General features: G+C 43.8%; 1 protein-coding gene across 3 annotated transcripts in view; it reads right to left on the bottom strand.

Annotated features, from left to right (window-relative positions):
• The window catches only part of NCK1 (NCK adaptor protein 1), a 108,321-nt gene that overhangs the window by 59,959 nt on the left and 29,236 nt on the right, over window positions 1–19,126 (bottom strand). The gene's annotated exons all lie outside the window — the stretch shown is intronic.

Raw genomic sequence — 19,126 nt, 5'->3', positions numbered from 1 at the left:
CAAATCAGATAACCCTCGGTGATCAGCTGTAATCTGTGGGGAAACCTGACAGTTAGGCCGGTTTCCCACGTAGCGTAAACGCTGCGGAATGTCCGCAATGGTATGCTGTGCAGAAATTCTGCAGCAATTACAGTAGAAGCAAAGTGAATGAGATCAGTAAATCTCATGCCCACGCTGTGGAAAAAACCCGCAGTGTAAGAGTTAATAAATTGACCTGCGGTGCAGAGTGCAATTCCGCAGAATGTCAATTTATACTGCGTTTTTGTTGATTTTCTGTTGTGGGTGTTCCCCAATTAAATCAATGAGGATGCAATACCAGCAAGAGCAAGCCAAGTGTTGCGACTTTTGCGATGTAATCGCAGCGGTTACGCCGAAAAAAAAAAGTAAAAAAAAAAAAAAACAGAATGCCCACCTCCTTCCTGCATTCGTCTACTGGGATGACATTTCATCCCATGCGACTGCTGCAGCCAATCACAGACTGCAGCATCACACGGCCTGCATCATCGTAGGAGGCCGGACTACGCGCAGAAGAGGGGTTAAGTTCCAGTTCCAGGTCGGATACGCTGCATGATTTTTACGCAGAGTATCTTACCTGTGGGAACCCGGCCTAAGTGTTCAGTTTTCCTGCAGCGCTACCACAGGGGGAAAAGTATTACACATTCATGTCAATGGGCTGTTTGTGTAATGAAGCATAAGACGAGTCCTCCAGAGCGAGAGGGGCACTTTGGCGTGGAGAACGGTTACAAAGAGATGACGAACATGAAGAGGACCTCTTCTATTAGCTGAGAAATAATAAGTTAAATCAAAATTAGTTATCTGAAATGGCCAACAACTGCACACGATGCGTATTACGTGCGGATCTGCCACATGTGTTTTAAGTGCAGCAAATCCGCAGCGTAATATAGTACCAGTAAAGTAAAAAAGATTAAGACATTTCATCTACACGTCGCAGATTTTTTTCATCTGACTAGTTAAAAAAATTTATTTAAAAAAAAAACTCCAAAATCCACAGCATAAGGCTATGTTCACACGGAGTATTTTGGGGGAGGAATATCTGGCTCAAAATTCCGTTTGGAACTTTGAGACAGATATTCCTCTCCCTGCACGCCGATTTTCGCGGCAATTATCGCGCCGTTTTTCGCCCGCGGCCATTGAGCACCGCGGGCATAAAACAGCGAGATATACGCTTTCTCCTGCCTCCCATTGAAGTCAATGGGAGGTCAGAGGCGGAAGCGCCCGAAGATAGGGCATGTCGCTTCTTTTTCCCGCGAGGCAGTTTTACTGCTCGCGGGAAAAAGACGCCGACGCCTCCCATTGAAATCAATGGGAGGCGTTCTCGGGCCGTTTCTGCCGAGTTTTGCGACGCGGTTTCCGCATCAAAAAACTCTGCAAAATACCCCGTGTGAACATAGCCTAAATCCGCACCTATTTCTGCATCAAAATGTAAAAACCACACCTAGGTGCGAATTTTACCGACGAAACAACCTGCATTTACCTGCAGTTTTGATGCAGATTTTCTGCGCCAAATTCTTAACGTGTGCATGTAGCCTAAAGGTTGTTACATTAAAGTGGGACTTTAGAGCCAATGTATTGCCAGATGGAAAGGTCGTACTTCACATATGGGTCCATTGTACCCACCCGGTGCAGTAACTGAACTCTCCCACTTGATACATGTGAATGAAAAAATTAGAGTCTCTTCTATGGATGAGCCACATGCCGGGCTATGGTATAAAAGCAAAATTAAGAAATCCTACAAGGCTGGGTTTTCACGTCGCAGTCAAAATGGACTTTGCCGTGGTTCGGCAATTTTGCAAACACAAAAAAGTGCATTTTGACCGATATGAAGCCAGCCTTAACCTCATGCTTCTTATCTGCCATGTACAATTGGGATTGCTAGAGATCCAATCCCTTCTATGTACAATAGTGACAAACTGCCTTTAATAAAATTTCCGCTGCTCCGGGAAGACCGTCTGAAGGACCTGAGGCCGGAATTGACAAAACAGCGTGATCTCGTGATTAAAGTGGATATCACGATGGGCAGTGGAAAACAACAAACAAAAAAAAAAAAAAAATGTTTGACGCTGATTGGACAGCATCATACAGAAAACATTACACCGCTCAGAGTGAAAAGAAAGAGTCACCTCCCATTTGGCAAGTATAGCCAAATTAATATATTTAGAAAAAGCTCATAACTTTGCAAACAATAAAAGTTTTTTAAACAAAAATCACACTGTAGTTATCAGCATCATAGCGCCTATTAGATTAGTTAGATCGGGAATGAATACACTAGTGACAGATCCTCTAAAGAGAACCTGTCACTAGCCCATACATATGCAGATGAGTGCACCATGTTACAGGCACTACTGTACAGACCCTGGGGCACTTTACACTACCTGTTTAGCCTCCCCCGTTTTTGAGATATTGGTGCCGTTATATTTGGCGCCCGATATGTAAATTAGCCCTACTACCGTCAGCGGGGCATTTCTTTTCATGGAAAGGGCAGAGGGGCGTGACACTTAGCGCTTTCACACTGTCCAATCAGATACGGACAGTGTCAGAGCAGCTTGGGCTGTGTGATCGCTCTCGCGAGATCAGTCTTGTCATCACTGTCGGAGAAGCGCTGGAGAGAGGAGAGCGCGCACAGCGCCGACACCAAGGGACAGAAGAGAAGATGAAGAACATATGTATGGACTAGTGAAAGGTTCTCTTTAAATAAAAATCCAATAGACATAATGAAGAACATGCCGCTTCCGGAGGACGCTTCTTAGAATAATGAAAAGAGACCCTTGGAAACATTTCGAGCCACTGCTCATCTCCAGTAAATAAATGAAAACACATTTTCAAGTCCTAAAATCATTGTTTATATTCTAAATTGTGTAAATAGGAAATTCCAAGCGTTTCACTTTTCCAAGTTCCAATTTGACATGTACATTCCCACCCCAAGGACATTTTTTTAAGCAAAATCGAGACAACTCATTTGCTCTAGGGCCACATGCACAAGTCAGTATTATGGGTTTGTGTTGTACCTAGCTGAAATCGGGCACGCATAGGAGGTGCATGGAGCCCTACTGTACCTCCATATGCCTCCTATTTTATATTGAGACAGAGGTTTTATATGGTCTGATTCTGCGTGACTTCTGTTGTCCTCTGGAAGGTTTGCTGCAGGATTGTTGAACTTTTGCACAACTTTTTCCAGCTTGAATTTAATCTAAAAAAAAAAAGTTCAAGCTCCCTTGACGTTGCCATAGCAACGGCTCCCTGTTCCCCCAGCTGTTTTTCATGCTGCCGGCCTCCTGGGTTGATGTTCATCCCATGTGACCGCTACAGCCTGTGACAACTGCACATGGGCTGCAGCGTCATCACAGGAGGCCGGGCAGCCTGGAGACTAGAGGTGCGGAGCAGGAACGCGTCGCTATGGCAACACCAGTGAGAGAATTAAAATATAAAATACTTTTTTCTGCTGCAACGATTCCAGGCGAAAATCTGCACCACAATTTGGCACGGTCTTTCGGCCAGATTACTCTGCGAGTTCTGGGATATGCTTTTCGCAGCGCATCCAGCGTGTGTAAACATATCCTGAAAGGGTAAAATCTGTCGTTTTTCCGCAACACTCCTCTGACAGCGCTCGTGTCCCAAGGGAACATATGATCGGTTCTGTGGAGACCACTCAAACTAATAGTATCCACTTATTTATCTAAGGCCTCATGCACACGACCGTAGCCGTGTGCACGGCTGTGATTTTCGGGTCGGCCGGCTGCGGACTGTCAGCCGCGGGCCGCCCGCAAATCGCGGGACATGCACATGGCCGCCGTCATTGTTTTCAATGAGCCCGGACCGCAGAAGATGTCCGTAATAGGACATGCCCGTTCTTTCTGCGGTGCGGGTTCCCGGGCCATGCACGGACCGTAAAAACTACGGTCGTGTGCATGGCCCCATAGAAAAGAATGGGGCCGCAATTCTCCCGTGGATTTTAGGGGGAATTGCGGCCGCAAAAACACGTTCGTGTGCATGGGGCCTAAGGCATATGGCGAAGTTGAGAGTTTTTCCCTGAGTATTGTATAGCAAGGCACAAATCCAGAGATCTAAAATGGCAGAAAAGCCTAAATAGGATTAAACGGTACACAAAAATAAAAAAAACATTCCCAAGGACAATTCAAACAAATGTAAAAGTTTGTTAATGGTCTCCAATAGTAACCCTTGTGAATGTAACGCTGGGCAGTAATACAGGCTTTAAAAGGGGTTTTCCCATCAATTAAAAATGTATGGCCTATCCTCAGGACAGGCCATCAATAGCCGATGGGTTGGGGTCCAACTTTCAGGACCCCCGCCGATCAGCTGTTTCGAAGTGAATTTGAGAAAAGGCTGCAAATACCTGTGAAGCGCCGCTAAAGCAGGTCGACGATTCAGAGAGCAAGAAGAAATAAAGGGGAAGCAGTGCTTGTACGAGTGCTGAGGCCCCTTCAAAACGGATGATCAGCGGGGACCCCAAAAGTCAGACCCCGACCCATCAGCTACTGATGGCCTATAGGCCATCAATTTTTAGTGGCTGGAAAACCCCTTTATATCAGGAAAGTAATATATTTTCAAAATTTGTAAAGTTTTAAATACATTTTAGGAAGATTATAAATAAAATAAATACAGTATGTGTAAAATAGTGTTCAAATGTGAACATGCACAATCATTTATTTTTCTAGTGAAAAGTGAAAAACTTGTAAAAAATAATAAAAGTCTCAAGTAATAAAATAAACCACAATCGCCCTTTTTCCCTTATCAAGTCCTGTATTATTGAAAAAAAACTAAACAAACATATTTGGTATCGCCACGACCGTAATGGCCTAAACTATAAAAATATTATGTTATTCCACGCGGTGAACGGTGTAAAAAAAAAAAACACAACTTAAAAAGAACAAATGCCAGAATTCATTTTTTTTAGGGCAAAGTGACCAAAAAACAGAGTCGCATGTATCCAAAAGTGGTAACTACAAAAACTATAGCTCATCTTGCAAAAAAAAAAACACAAGCCCTCATAGAGCTCCGTCGACAAAAAAATTAAAACGTTATGGTTCTCACAACATGGCAACAGAAAAAAAAAACATCCCGACATTACAAAAGTAATTTTATTGTGCAAAAAGTTGTAAAACATAAAAAAAGTGCTAAAAATTAGGTATCGTCGGAATTGTACTGATACCAACAGAATTGCTGTTTTTTGGTCACCTTGTCTCCACAAAAAAAATAGGATAAAAAGTGATTAAAAAGTCGCATGTACCCCAAAATGGTACCAATAATAACTACAGCTAGTCCCACAAAAAAAACAGCCCTCATACCACTAAGTCTATGAAAAAATAAAATTAGTTAAGGCTCCAATAAGCCTCAGTTAATAAGTCTGTTTGAAGAGGAGATTTATCGAGGCCCTAAAATTAGGGAACGAGGATCGTTAGGGCCCGAACATATCCGCTGGAAGCGAGGGTGCCCGTATTATACCAGGACAACACTTCCCAGCAAAATTCCCCAAACTGTAAAGGTGCGGATTGTGGACCAAAGAGGGATAAGAAAGGACACCATTTATCAGCGCGACACTGGCCTGTGAAGAAAGGATTGCTTCACAGCGTAACACACATCTATGGATTATTTTATGGGTTTTTTACCCCATTATTATACCACCGGATTATGCCCCCGACACTCTGCCCAGCTTACATGTACCCCCACATTATAGACTGAAATACCAGTAATACTCAAACAAAAACTACTAGCAAGCAAAATCTACGCTTCAAAAGCAAAATGGTGCTCCCTCCACTCTGAACCCTACAGTGTGCCCAAACAGCAGTTTACTTCCACATATATGGCATCGCCATACCAGGGAGAACACTTAATTTTTGGAGTGTGTGTCTCCAGTGGCATGAGATTTGCCAAAGAATTGGCATATTTTGGGCAAAAAATTTTTTTTACATTTTTACTTTGCACCATCCGCAGCGCAATCATTTATGGAAAAGACCAGTGGGGTGAAAATGCTCACTACACCCCTTAATAAATGCGTTGAGGGGTGGTGTTGCCAAAATGGGGTCACTTCTTAGGGGTTTCTTTAATTATTTCACATCAGAGCCTCTGCAATTGTGAACCAATACTTTGTAAATCATCAAATTAGGCCTCAATTTTGCATGGTACTCTTTCATTCCTGAGCCTGGTCGAATGTCCAGGCAAAAGATTAGGGCCCCATGAAGGGTGATTCTAAAACCGGGAAACAGAGCATAAGAATTAGAAAGCCGTCTTGTTAAAGTGGCACAAGCTGGGCACTACATATTTGCATATCTATAGGAAAAAATGCTACTAAAAATCCACTAATTTCTGCAAAACACCTGCGGGGTTAACATGCTCACTACACCCCTAGGTAAATACCTTAAAAGGTGTGTAGTATCCCAAATGGAGTCCCTTTTGGTAGCTTCCACTGTACTGGTACCTTAGGGGCTTTGCAAAAGCGACATGGTGTCAAGAAACCAATCCAGCAAAAGCTGTTCTCCAAAAAGCCAAATGGCGCTCCTTCTCTTCTGTTCCTTGCCATGTGCCCAAACAGCAGTTTATGACCACATATTGGGTATTGCCGTACTCGGGAGAAATTGCTTTACAAATGATGGGTTTCTTGAGCTAAAACTATGTCTTATTGAAGAAAAATATTTTTATTTTCACTGCCCACTTCTAATAAAATCAATGAAACACCTGTGAGGTCAAAATGCTCACTATACCCCTAGATAATTTCCTCAAGGGGTGTAGTTTCTAAAATGGGGCCACTTGTGAGGAGTTTCCACTGTTTTGTCCCCTCAGGGGCTTTGCAAATGTGACATGGCCTCTGCAAACCATTCCTGCTAAATTTGAGCTCCAAAAGCCAAATGGCGCTCTTTCCATTCTAAGCCCTGCCGTGTGTCCAAACAGCCGTTTACCACATGTGGGGTATTGTTTTACTTGGGAGAAATTGCTTCACAAATGTTGTGGCGTATTTTCTCCTTTAGTCCTTGTGGAAATGAGAAAAAAAAAAAGGAGCTAAACCTACATCTTTGAAAGAATGTAGATTTTCCATTTCACGCCCTTCTTCCAATAATTTCTGAAATAAACCTGTGGGGTCAAAATGCTCACTATACCCCTAGATCATTTCTTTGAGGGGTTTAGTTTCCCAAATGGGGTCACTTTTGGGGAATTTCCACTGGTTTTGGCACCGCAAGAGCCCTTCAACCCTGACATGGTACATAAAATATATTCTAATAAAAAAAATAAAAAAAGAGGCCTAAAATCCACTAGGTGCTCCTTTGCTTCTGAGGCCTGTGCTTCAGTCCAGTAGCATGCTAGGGCTACATGTGGGATATTTCCTAAAACTGCAGAACCTGGGCAATAAATATTGAGTTGCGTTTCTCTGTTAAAAAAAAATAATAATTACATTTGTAAATTTCACCTCTACTTTGGTTTAATTCCTGTGAAACGTCTAAAAGGTTAATAAACTTTCTAAATGCTGTTTTGAATACGTTGAGGGGTGAAGTTTTTAAAATGGGGTGACAAAGTCACTTCACACCTGAACTGGTCCCTGAAAAAATAGCCTTTTGAAATTTTCTTGAAAATTTGAAAAATCGCTGCTAAAAGTTCTAAGCCTTGTAATGTCCTAGAAAAATAAAAAGTATGTTCAAAAAACGATGCCAATCTAAAGTAGACATATGGGGGATGTTAATCATCAACAATTGTGTGTGGTATACCTGCCTGTCTTACAAGCATATTCATTAAAATTTTGAAAAATGCTAGTTTTTGCAATTTCTCACAAAATTTGTGTTTTTCACAATTAAATACTAAATATACCGAGCAAATTTTGCCAGTAACATAAAATCCAATGCGTCACGAAAAAACAATCTCATAATCGCTTGGATAGGTAAAAGCATTCCGAAGTTATCCACATAAAGTGAAACATGTCAGATTTGAAAAATTAGGCTGTCAGGAATGTCAAAAGTGGCCAAAGCGGGAAGGGGCTAAAGGGTCTCCTACACAGGCCAATTATCAGGCACACGAGCGCTCACAGAAAGCTCGTCCCCGATCACGGTTGCCCGGTTTACACCATTCATTGGCAGATTGTATTGTTTATGCAGTCGAAAATATCATCGTTGATGGCAGCGCATCTCTGTGTAAACAGGGAGACGTGCTGCCGACAGGATAGAAATGAATGTGGACGAGCGATTGGCCCCATACATAGCTGCTTGTGAAAGGAGCAAACAAGCGCCGATCAACAAGCCGTTTTGTTGATCGGCGCTCGTTTACACGACCCAAGTTCGGCCGTGAAAGAGGGCCCCTAAACAGATTGACATTAGAGGGATTATGCTGATTTAGCATCTCCTGAAGTTTAAGTATTGTTTCGGCTTGGTAGCTGGAAAATATCCATGGTGGCATTAGCTGTACCTGATCATCAACCATGAAGATCTGCTGGCAAATGAGATCCAATGAGATGGGATATCCACCCTTGTGTATTAAAAGACGAGTGTCGCGAAAAAAAAATTTTTATATCAATTCGCTTTTAGTATTTTATTAAAAAATGTTTTATTTGTGTGTTTGTGTTTTACTTTTTTTTATTTTTTTACTTTTTCTTCCCTATGGGGGCTGCCATTTTTTTTTCCATCTCTGTATGTGTCGATTAACGACACATACAGACATGAATACGGCACATACAGCCCCATAGTGAATGCGAACGGGGCCCGTTCCATCCACTATGCTGTACGCCGTCTGTGTGGGAACGGCGCATGCGCCGCTCCCACACAGTCCAAATTGAAGGTCTTCGACCGAGCGACGTCCGGCGCCATTTTCTTGTGGACCGGAAGCCGCGGCCGGACAGTAAGATTACTACTTCCGGTCGCGGCTTCCGGACTGTGTTCTGAAGCAAGCACGAGGAGCGGAGGGAGCAGACGAAGCGGACGTACCGGAGGGAGCGGCGGCGGCAGGAGCAGGTAAGTTAGGTTTGTGTATGTACGTGTTTTAGTGTGTGATTACTACTATATGTAAACCTACTACACGGTGTGTTAGCTCAAAAAATGGTGACACCGTGTAGGAGGTTTGACCGTTCAATCCCCTCCTTTCTGCTGGCATTAGCTCACTAGAGCGAGTGTGTATTCTCAAAGTTTGCAGCATAAAGCAATGTGGTTGCTTTACCACATGCCAATTGTGCAATTTTGAGAATTGCTCCATCTAGTGACCAGCACTGGGAAATGTTATAAATTAGAATCGTGAAAAAAATGAGAAGAATGTTTAATCATTTATACACTAACTAAAAAAAAAAAAAAAAAAACATTTTCTAGCGACACATTACCTTTAAATGTGGGCATGAAACCACTGAGTTCAGATGCTCGTGAAAGCAGTTGTTATAACTTTATTTTGCTAAGAACATCTTTTTATTCAAGGCTGGTGCCTTTAAGCAATGACTTGAGTGGCCCCAGAGGAGTTGGCAAGTCTGGTATCTGTGACTTGCCTCCAGGCTATGGTTGGATCATAATGGAAAGCAGCATCATGCATGACAGCCCACTCATTAGCACGCTGAATAACATGATGTGCTCCATCAGCTTGCTTTCTGGCCTGGGCAGGAGTGTCTGCGCTTCTGTGAGCCACCTGTCTGATCTGATGCTGAGCAGGCTGGGCTTGAGCTTGCTGAGGAGTTTCAGCAGCTCGAGCAGCAGTATGACACATTTTATCAGTTTGCAATCGGGCAAGAGTTTTAATGAGTCTCTGCAGCTCATAAGGGGGAGTTCACAGAGTTTTTTGCCACGGAAGCCGCATTAAAAAAACTGAACTCCCCCTTATGAGCTGCAGAGACTCCTCAGCAGAAAAACGCTTCAGGAATTTTGAGGCAGATTTTTCTGCCTGCAAAGTACTCAGTGTGAACAGTGTCTAATGCAGAATTCCTCTTGGACATTGGGGACTTCCTGACAATTAAGGAAAGTTCTTTGGTGGCATTTTTCATATTGAAGTTAACGGTCTGTAGAGTTAAAATTTTCTACGCTTAGATCCAGAAGGTGTAGTGGATGGCGTTGAAGCCAAGTGCAATACACTTTAGAAACATGAAAAACAAAATCTCGATGCCCGAGTGGCTTTAAGCCTCCACTGGACATGGTTTTATTTTTTTAAGACTCCTTAGTGTGTCCAAACGATCCCACTGAAGTCAGGGAGATCAACGGACAGTTGCTGCCCCCTTCAAGATTTATGACAGAAAATAGGAATTAGACCTACCGGTAATTGTATTTCCAGGAATCCATCATGACAGCACTACAGGAGGTTGCCCCATTGACCTCTGTAGGGACAGGAAGACAGAGAGGTTAAAAGGCCCCTCCCACCACCCACTTGCCAGTGTTTTTCAATTACTATACCAGGATGGATGCAACCCTATTTTATTTCTAGGGATAATAACTGACATGTTAATTGCACAAATCAGAATTCAATAAGGGAGGGAATGTAAGGGTGCTGTCATGATGGATTCCTGGAAATACAATTACCGGTAGGTCTAATTCCTACTTTCCAGTACATCCCTCATGACAGCACTACAGGAGCAATACCAGATTATAATGCTCAGGGCGGGACTACGGATTGAAGGACTTTCCGTCCAAAACTTAAATCCGTATCGGACAGAACATCGAGCCTATAGTGTTTGCAAAACTTATGATGGTTTGACCAAGTGGCAGCTCTGCAGATTTGGTCCATAGAGGCTTCTCTTCTTTCTGCCCAGGATGCCGAAACTGCCCTCGTTGAATGGGCTCTGATGCCTTGTGGGGCACATAGTCCTTGGGACTTGTAGGCTTCTTGTATGGTAGTTTTTACCCATCTCGCTAGAGAGCCTTTTGAGGCTTTCTTTCCTCTATTCTTTCCCCCAAACAGGACAAATTGATTTTTATCTGGTCTCCAGGAGGAGGTTCTATCCAGATACTGAAGAATTGTTCGCCTGAAATCCAGGCAATGGAATTTTTCTTCTTGTTGGTTTTTTGGATCTGGATAAAAGGAAGGTAGAATTATTTCTTGTTCTCTATGGAAAGCAGTAGATACCTTTGGAATAAAGGAAGGATCCAGCTTTAGAATGATCTTATTTTCTTGTACTTTTAGGTAGGGTTCTATGACAGACAGAGATTGGATTTCTCCAATCCTTCCTGCTGAAGTAATAGCGACCAAGAATGCAGCTTTTAGAGTTAAAAAGTGCATACTAATTGTGTCGAGCGGCTCAAAGGGGGGCTCACAAAGAGTCGTTAACACAACATTCAAATCCCAGGTAGGAACGGATTTCTTTAGGGAAGGTTTCAGTTTAGAGACCGCTTGAGTGAATCTTCTGATCCACCGATGTTCAGCCAGGGGAGTATTAAAAAAATTTCCTAAGGCTGAAATCTGTACTTTTAAAAAAGGTACTAGGACTAAGCCCTTTTTTGAATCCCGATTGTAAAAAATCTAGGATTTTCGCGATGTTGGGAGAAAAGGGGTCTGGTCCTGGGTCTCCATACCAGGAACAGAATTTCTTCCAAATTTTTTGATAGATTTTTGGAGGTAACTTCTTTATGACTTGATAAGATAGTTGAAATTAGCTCGTCTGACAGACCGTGGTTCCTCAAGATCTGCCTTTCAGGATCCAGGCTGACAATTTCAGAGTTTCTATTCCCTGAAAGAATAAGGGACCCTGGGAGAGAAGATTCTCCCGGTCTTCCAATGCTAGGTATTTTACTTCTTTTTGGCCAATAGGGAAGAATAATGATGATGAGCTTTGTCAAATCTTCCTGGATTTTTCTTAATACCATTGGTATTAGAGGAAACGGAGGAAAGGCATAGGCCAGATCCATGCCCCAGGGTTGGGACAATGCATCTACTCCCAATGGGTTGTCTCTGAGATTTAGGGAGAAGAATGTCTCTACTTGGGAGTTTTTCCTCATGGCAAACAGGTCTATTTGTGGATAACCCCACCTTCGGGTTAAGGACAGAAAGACTTCCCTGTTTAGGTACCATTCTCCAGGGTCTACTTTTTCCCGACTCAGGAAATCTGCTGATCGGTTCTCTGAGCCTTTTAAGTGGACTGCAGAGACTGATAGGACATTTTCTTCTGCCCAACTGAAAATTTGTGTAGAGAGGGCCTGAAGAAGAGTGTGTCTTGTTCCCCATTGATGGCGAAGAAAGGACACCGCTGTCGTGTTGTCCGATAAAATTCTTATATGCTTCCCTTTAATGATGGGTGAAGCTCTTATAAGTGTCTCCCATACGGCTTTTAGTTCTCTGAAGTTTGAGGACATCATCTTCATTTGAACAGGCCATGTGCCCTGAAAGTGCTGGTCTTGGATTACCGACCCCCAGCCGTGTTTGCTGGCATCTGTGGTAATCACTACATAAGGAGAAGTTCTCCAGGGGACTCCCTTGTCTATGTTGTTTGTGCAGAGCCACCACAGGAGGGATGATTTCACAGTCTCGGAAATTTGAATTCTTGAATTCAGGGAGTTCTGTTTTCCATCCCACTGGGACAAGATCAGATTCTGTAAGGGTCTGGAGTGAAATTGGCTCCATGGAATAGATCGGATGCAAGACGTCATCATTCCCAACATCCGCATACATTCCCTTATGGAACAGGCGTCTTTCCCCCAAAATGTCCTTACTTCTGCCAGTAGGAGTATTTGTTTCTCTCTTGGGAGGAAGGAATGTTGAAGGGAGGAGTCTAGCAGTACTCCTAAGAAGACCTTCTGTTTTTGGGGAGGAAGACTCGACTTCTGAAAGTTGATTATCCATCCCAATTCCTGTAGTAGGGAAAGAACTAGTAACCGATGACTGTCTAAGATAGGAGTATCGGCCGTCAACAAGAAGTCGTCTAGATATGGGATAATTACTATGCCCTAACTTCTTACGAATGCCATGATCTCTGCCATAATTTTTGTAAAAATTCTGGGGGCGGAGGAAATGCCAAAAGGGAGGCAGACAAATTTGAAGTGGAGAATTGAAGGACCGTCCTGAATTGCGAATCTGAGGAATCTCTGGTACGCGGGGTGGATAGGAACGTGATAATACACATCCTTTAAATCGATCGTACACATTGATGCCTCTTCCCTTATTAGAGGAATAGTCGATCTGATAGAGACTCCATCTTGAATTTTCGATATTTCACCCATTTGTTTAGGACCTTCAGGTTGATTATTGTCCTGTAGGAACCGTTTGGTTTTTTTGACTAAGAAAATTTTTTGAATAGTGGCCTTTGCATATTTCGTTGTGGGGAACTGGAGAAATGCCTCTCAATTTGAGTCGTTTCTGGACGTCCCGGATAAGGATCTGATGAAGGTCTTTTGCTTGGTACTGGGTTATTAGGAATTTCTCTGGAGGAATGGAGGAAAACTCTATTTTGTACCCTTCTTCTATGATCTTTAGAACCCAGTGGTTCTGGGTTATTCTCGACCATTTGGGATAAAATTGTAGGAGTCTTCCTCCTATGCTCTTGGCGTCATTGCTTTGAGGGCTGGAATGAATTGTTTGGGTTAAGGAGATATCCTCGACACCTTTTTCCTTTGGAGTAACTCCAGCGACCGGACTTCCCTTTCCCGCTGTAGTTCTGTAAGGTAGGATCCCTCTGTTGGCGAAACCTCCCAAACTGAGGGGGTTTTTTTGGTTTCTCTTCAGGAAACCCCTTTTTCCTATCGGCTGCATTCTCCAGCATGTTATCGAGGAGAGGACCGAACATCAGAGACCCTGTAAACGGGATAGAACACAATTTGTTCTTGGACTTCGTATCTCCTGGCCACATTTTGAGCCATAATGCTCTTCTAGTAGCATTCGAGAGAGCCCCATTCCTGGCAGCAAATCTAATAGATTCCACTGAAGCGTCTACCAAGAATCCGGTTGCCATTTTTAGTAAGGGTAGAGATTCTAATAGATCTTGTCGTGAGGTCTTCATCATCAAATGGGTCTCCAGCTGGTTTAACCATATAAACATTGCTCTTGCTACTGATGTGGCCGCGATATTAGTCGAGATCAAGGCAGAGGAAGATTCACACGCTCTTTTCAGTAGCCCGTCTGCCTTTCGGTCCATGGCGTCCTTCAACTGTGAGGAATCTTCAAATGGGATTTCGTTTTTTTTAGCAACCCTGGCTACTGGGACATCTAATTTTGGGATCTCATCCCAAGGTTTAGTGTCTTCTGGATCAAAGAGAAGTCTGTTTTTAAAATCTCTTGAAATGAAGAGCCTTTTTTCTGAATCTTCCCATTCAGTTGTCACCTTTCTTTTGAGATTTTCGTTTACCGGAAAAACCTTTGTTTTCTTTTCCGTTAGACCTCCAAACATCTCATCCTGGATGGTATGTGGTTGGTCTACTTCGGGAATATCCATTGTTTCCCGTATTGCTTGAATTAAGGTATCAGACATCTCTGAAGAGAAGAACATTTTTTTCTCTGGAGTGGAAGAAGTTAAAGGCAAGAGTTCCTCTCCTTCTAACTCACCCTCCGATAGGTAATAACACTCCTGCTCCGAGTCAGACCCCTGAGAGGGAGGACAATATTTCTGATCCACTTCCATCCGTGGTCTTTTTGCCCGGGAGTGGGAGGGAGTTTCTTGAGGAGGGGCGAGGGAGGCTACTGACTGACCCACTTGTTCACGAATCATAGCCCTAAGTTCAGACATGAACGTTGGTTGTTCCTCCTTTAGTATTTTTGCAATACAATCCTGACAATTGTTTCCTATGTGACTCTGGCAATTTTTTTGCACAAGTCGCACATTTTTTAACCTTCTTTTTATCAGTTTGTCTCTGAGAGGAATCTTTATCCTAGAGAAAACAGAAGGTAGGTAAAGTATGGTGTGCATACATAAGGAGTCATAACCCTTACCCCAAGGGTGAGACTCACGTGACCCTGGGACATATCTGGAGTTCCATCAGGACGAGGAAGTTCCATACCGCGACAGGTAACAGGCAATGCAATATGCAATCCACAAAAATAATCTAAGTTAGAGTTATCAGCTCTAATTACATACCTGTGCGTGTCCCTTTAAATGCGGGCGTTTTGAATTTCCCGCCTTCCAAGATGGCCGCGGACCGGAAGTAGCCCGACGTCATTTCCGGTCGGCTATTCGTTTCTTTCCTTGGAGTGCAGCCGCCATAGCCGGCGCCGAGGCTTGCTATGCGGCGCAGCGAGGATCCCTGCCGGTGCGTCCACGTTTATGGTGCTGCCGGTCCGCGGCCAGGCCGAAGCCTGCTTGGGAATCCCCAGCACCCACACACTACCCGAAACCTGCCTAGGATTCCTCCGGTAGGTGTCTCAGGGTGGGAGCTAAGGGACCCCTCACCGAGGGGTGTTAGCCTGGGCTTTAGGGGGAAGAGAAGGGGGAGTGCACGGACCCCCCGATCTTGCCCCCTGCCCGAGTTCTCTTTCCTGCAGTAATACAGGAGCGACGTCTCTCTGCTCCTGACCCTGTGGGGACAGGAAGAACACTGGCAAGTGGGTGGTGGGAGGGGCCTTTTAACCTCTCTGTCTTCCTGTTCCTACAGAGGTCAATAGGGCAACCTCCTGTAGTGCTGTCATGAGGGATGTACTGGAAAATGTTAATATGTGCCCAAAAAGATAAGATGCAATGGGTGGTTAATTATCTAAACTGGTGCCCATAGCAACCAATCTGATCCCAACTCATCTTTTCAAGGATCCTTTGAAAAGGAAGAAAACTGATTGATTGCTATGGACAACCGCTCCCTGTACCTTCCCATCTATCTAGTACTGTGCACTACCCGCTACTGCCAGACAACATCTATACTATGAAAGTGAATGTCTGTATTCACTTTTATAGTAATGGATCATAATCCTGTGAGAATTGCTGATAAGAGAGAAAAACAGCAAGGTCGGGACCTTTACGCAAACCTTCCCGGACACCTGATGTACCCATGTGCCAAATTTGGGGCCAAATGGTTCAAGCATTTGGATGCTTATAGAGGACAGACAATCGCTTTTATAGTATAAATAAGAACAGCGTGCATATCGGCTGTCCCGGCTATAGTGTATGTGGACTCACTAGGATGCTCCGCGGTAGCGGAAAAGCAGCTGGCCAAACAGTCAATAACAGTCTCTCGGATATGGGTACCTGGGTAGAAGAACAGGCAGATACTCATAGTAGCAGACACGTGGTGAAGCAGGCACAGATGATGCTTGATGTGGCAGATGACACCAGATATGTAGATTGCAATAGACGTAGTAAATGGCAACAGACGTGGCAGATGAGAAACACATGACACCAACAATTGGCTTAGGCTCAGGAATAAAAACAAAGCAACAGGATATGGGAACACTGGGAGCAGGGATTCAACTAAGGGACCATTTGGATAGAAGAACACAGGTATACAAACACTCAGGCAAGGAGGGGAATGGCAGAGTCCTTTTTAAAGTCCAGGTTGTAACAGTGTTGGCTGGACTACTTTAGACACTCTAGTGAGCTCTCAGAATCCCCCCCTCCTTTATCCTGGCTAGTGCCGGGAGAAACGAGAGGATTGAACGGTCAAACCTCCTACACTGTGTCGCCATTTTTTGAGCTAACACACAGTGTAGAAGGTTTACATACAGTAGTAAACACACAGTAAAACACTTACATACACAGAAATCACTTACCTGCTCCAGTCGCCGCCGCTCCCTCCGGTCCGTCCGCTACCTCCCGCTCCAAGTTCACAAGTCCGGAAGCCGCGACCGGAAGTAGTAATCTTACTGTCCGGCCGCAACTTCCGGTCCACAGGAAAAATGGCGCCGGACGTCGCACAGTTCAACTTGGAATGTGTGGGAGCGGCACATGCGCCGTTCCCACACAGACGGCGTACAGCATAGTGGATGGAACGGGCCCCGTTCGCATTCACTATGGGACTGTATGTGCCGTATTCCATGTCTGTATGTGTCGTTAATCAACACATACAGAAATTGTAAAACACAAACACAAATAAATCTAAAAGTTTTTAATAAAACACTAAAATCAAACGGATGTAAAAAAAAATTTTTTCGTGACACTGTTCCTTTAAAAACCGGGAGTGAGCTTCTGCGCACCCTATGGGACGCAGGAGAGAGCTGCAGCTGCGTGTGTCGGCGTCTCCAGTGACCACAGGAACAACATTAGCTCGTAAATTAGGCTATGTTGACATCTGAGCCTCAGTCGCATATCCAGTATGGTTTACTGGGGAGCATGATCCGCTATTGCGTTCAGTAAAATCGCGTACAACCCAACGAAAAGCTGACAGAACCTACTAAAAAGACAATGGGTTCCGTCACACAACGGACACTTGGTTCAGTCATTCACTTGTTCCATTTCTGACAGAGGAGAACGGAACAGCACAACGGGGCGGGGGGGGAATAGAGCCTTCGTTGCACAATTAAAGTTACATTGGTCAAAACATTCCGAGGCTGCCAACATTGGCACAATTTCTCGCTCAAGAGAAATAAAACCAAAAAGTAAAATGTATACTGACAAATACGATGCAAATGAATGAAATGGAGTATCTTCATACTTTCACAATTGCTTTTTTTCCCATTACATAAAAAGATTTTATTTATAAAAAAATAAAAAATGGCCATACAGACGGCACAGGTCCACCAAAGAGAGTTGCCAGAGGTAACCCCCCACCTTGATAAGGTATGTATGCCCTAATTGGGAATATGGACAGTGGTTGCCCCATTATTGTTTACTTTTTTGTTCTGAACAGCATGGCAAGGAGTTCTATTGGCTTTTGCCAGGCAGGTATACATTGGCTTCTTTCTCACTCGAATAGGATGGGTTCCCACGTAATGTAAACGCTCCGGAATTTCCACTATAGATTTATGTGCGGAAATTCTTCAGCATTTACAGTAACAGCAAAGTGAATGAGACGCACAAAAGTATTGCGGAAAGTGTTCTGCGGTGCATTTTTCAATTCTGCAGCATGTCCATTTACGCTGCGTGTTCTGTGCGAAGATGCTGCGTGTTTGACCCAAAGACTTCGAAGGGGAGCATAAAACCCGCAACAGATTTAGGTTGTTCCGGTTATTATAGCGTTTAAGCAGCGGAAACGCAGTAAAAACCGCTGGAAATCCGCAGGTGCACATAAACTTTGCTATAACCAATGTTTAAACACCAAATACGCTGGTAAAACAGTTTCGGGAAAAAACGCTGCGTTTCTGCGGCAATAGGAGCATGAAAAAAACCGCACTATTTGGTGCAGATTTACCAGCATTTTTCTATTGATTCTGTTGCAGAAAAACATGCAGAGTATCCTGTGTGTGTGTGTGTGTGTGTGTGAACAAACCCTAAGAAAGGGTTTTCCTATAGGCCGAGTTCACACGGGTCAGATACGCTGCGTAATAGCAACCAGTGTATCCGCCCTGTGCGCCGCAGGGAATTCCGGGTGAAAAAAGCGCACCAAACTGTGGTGCAGTTTATCGCCCAGAATGTCCGCTGCGGAAAACTGCAGCATTTACCAGTCTGTAAGCAGGATGGTCTGCTGGGATGAAGTTTCATCCCAGGAGACCGCTGCAGCCTGCGATTTGCTGCAACGAACTCCGTTACGGAACAAAACACAGTATTTACGCAACATGTGAATTGACCCTTCTACATCTACGGCTGGCTTAAAGGGTAACTAAACGTTCAAACACCTGACATGTTAAAGTGACCGGTCAGAAGTTTTGATTGGTGGGAGTAAGAGAAAGGAGACCCACCAATCGCTAAAACGAAGCAGCAGAAGTGATCGTGTGATCTGACATCACACACTATACAAACTGAAGAGGACGAGGATAGTCAGAAAGCAGCAGCACTGAAAATAAACTCATAAATTGGTGAGGTATAGAGCTGCGGTGCGCTTATCTACATCTGAAAGACCTCGGTTTTTGGAGTGTGGGAAGAAAACACAAGGAGAACATACAAAGGTCAAGTTAAAGGAGACTTACTAGAAAACAACTATAAAAAGGCCTTAACGGTAAAAACCCACGGTAAAAACCCTATTACTTCTATGTTAAAATATGAGCTGGCCATTAAAGGGGGATGTATTAGAATCAAAATCACTTATCCGCAGGTTAGGTGATACTGGTTTGATATATCGTAGTCCCCACCGATTGCGAGATCGTGGGTTCCTCCTTAGGGCCCTTTTACACTGGCCAACTATCGAGCAAACTATAATTGCCT

The sequence above is a fragment of the Rhinoderma darwinii genome, chromosome 4, assembly GCF_050947455.1.
Source record: "Rhinoderma darwinii isolate aRhiDar2 chromosome 4, aRhiDar2.hap1, whole genome shotgun sequence".
NCBI classification, from domain to species: Eukaryota; Metazoa; Chordata; class Amphibia; order Anura; family Rhinodermatidae; genus Rhinoderma; species Rhinoderma darwinii.
The sequence above is the reverse complement of the archived record's forward strand: the minus strand, read 5'-3'. Positions and strand labels throughout refer to the sequence as shown.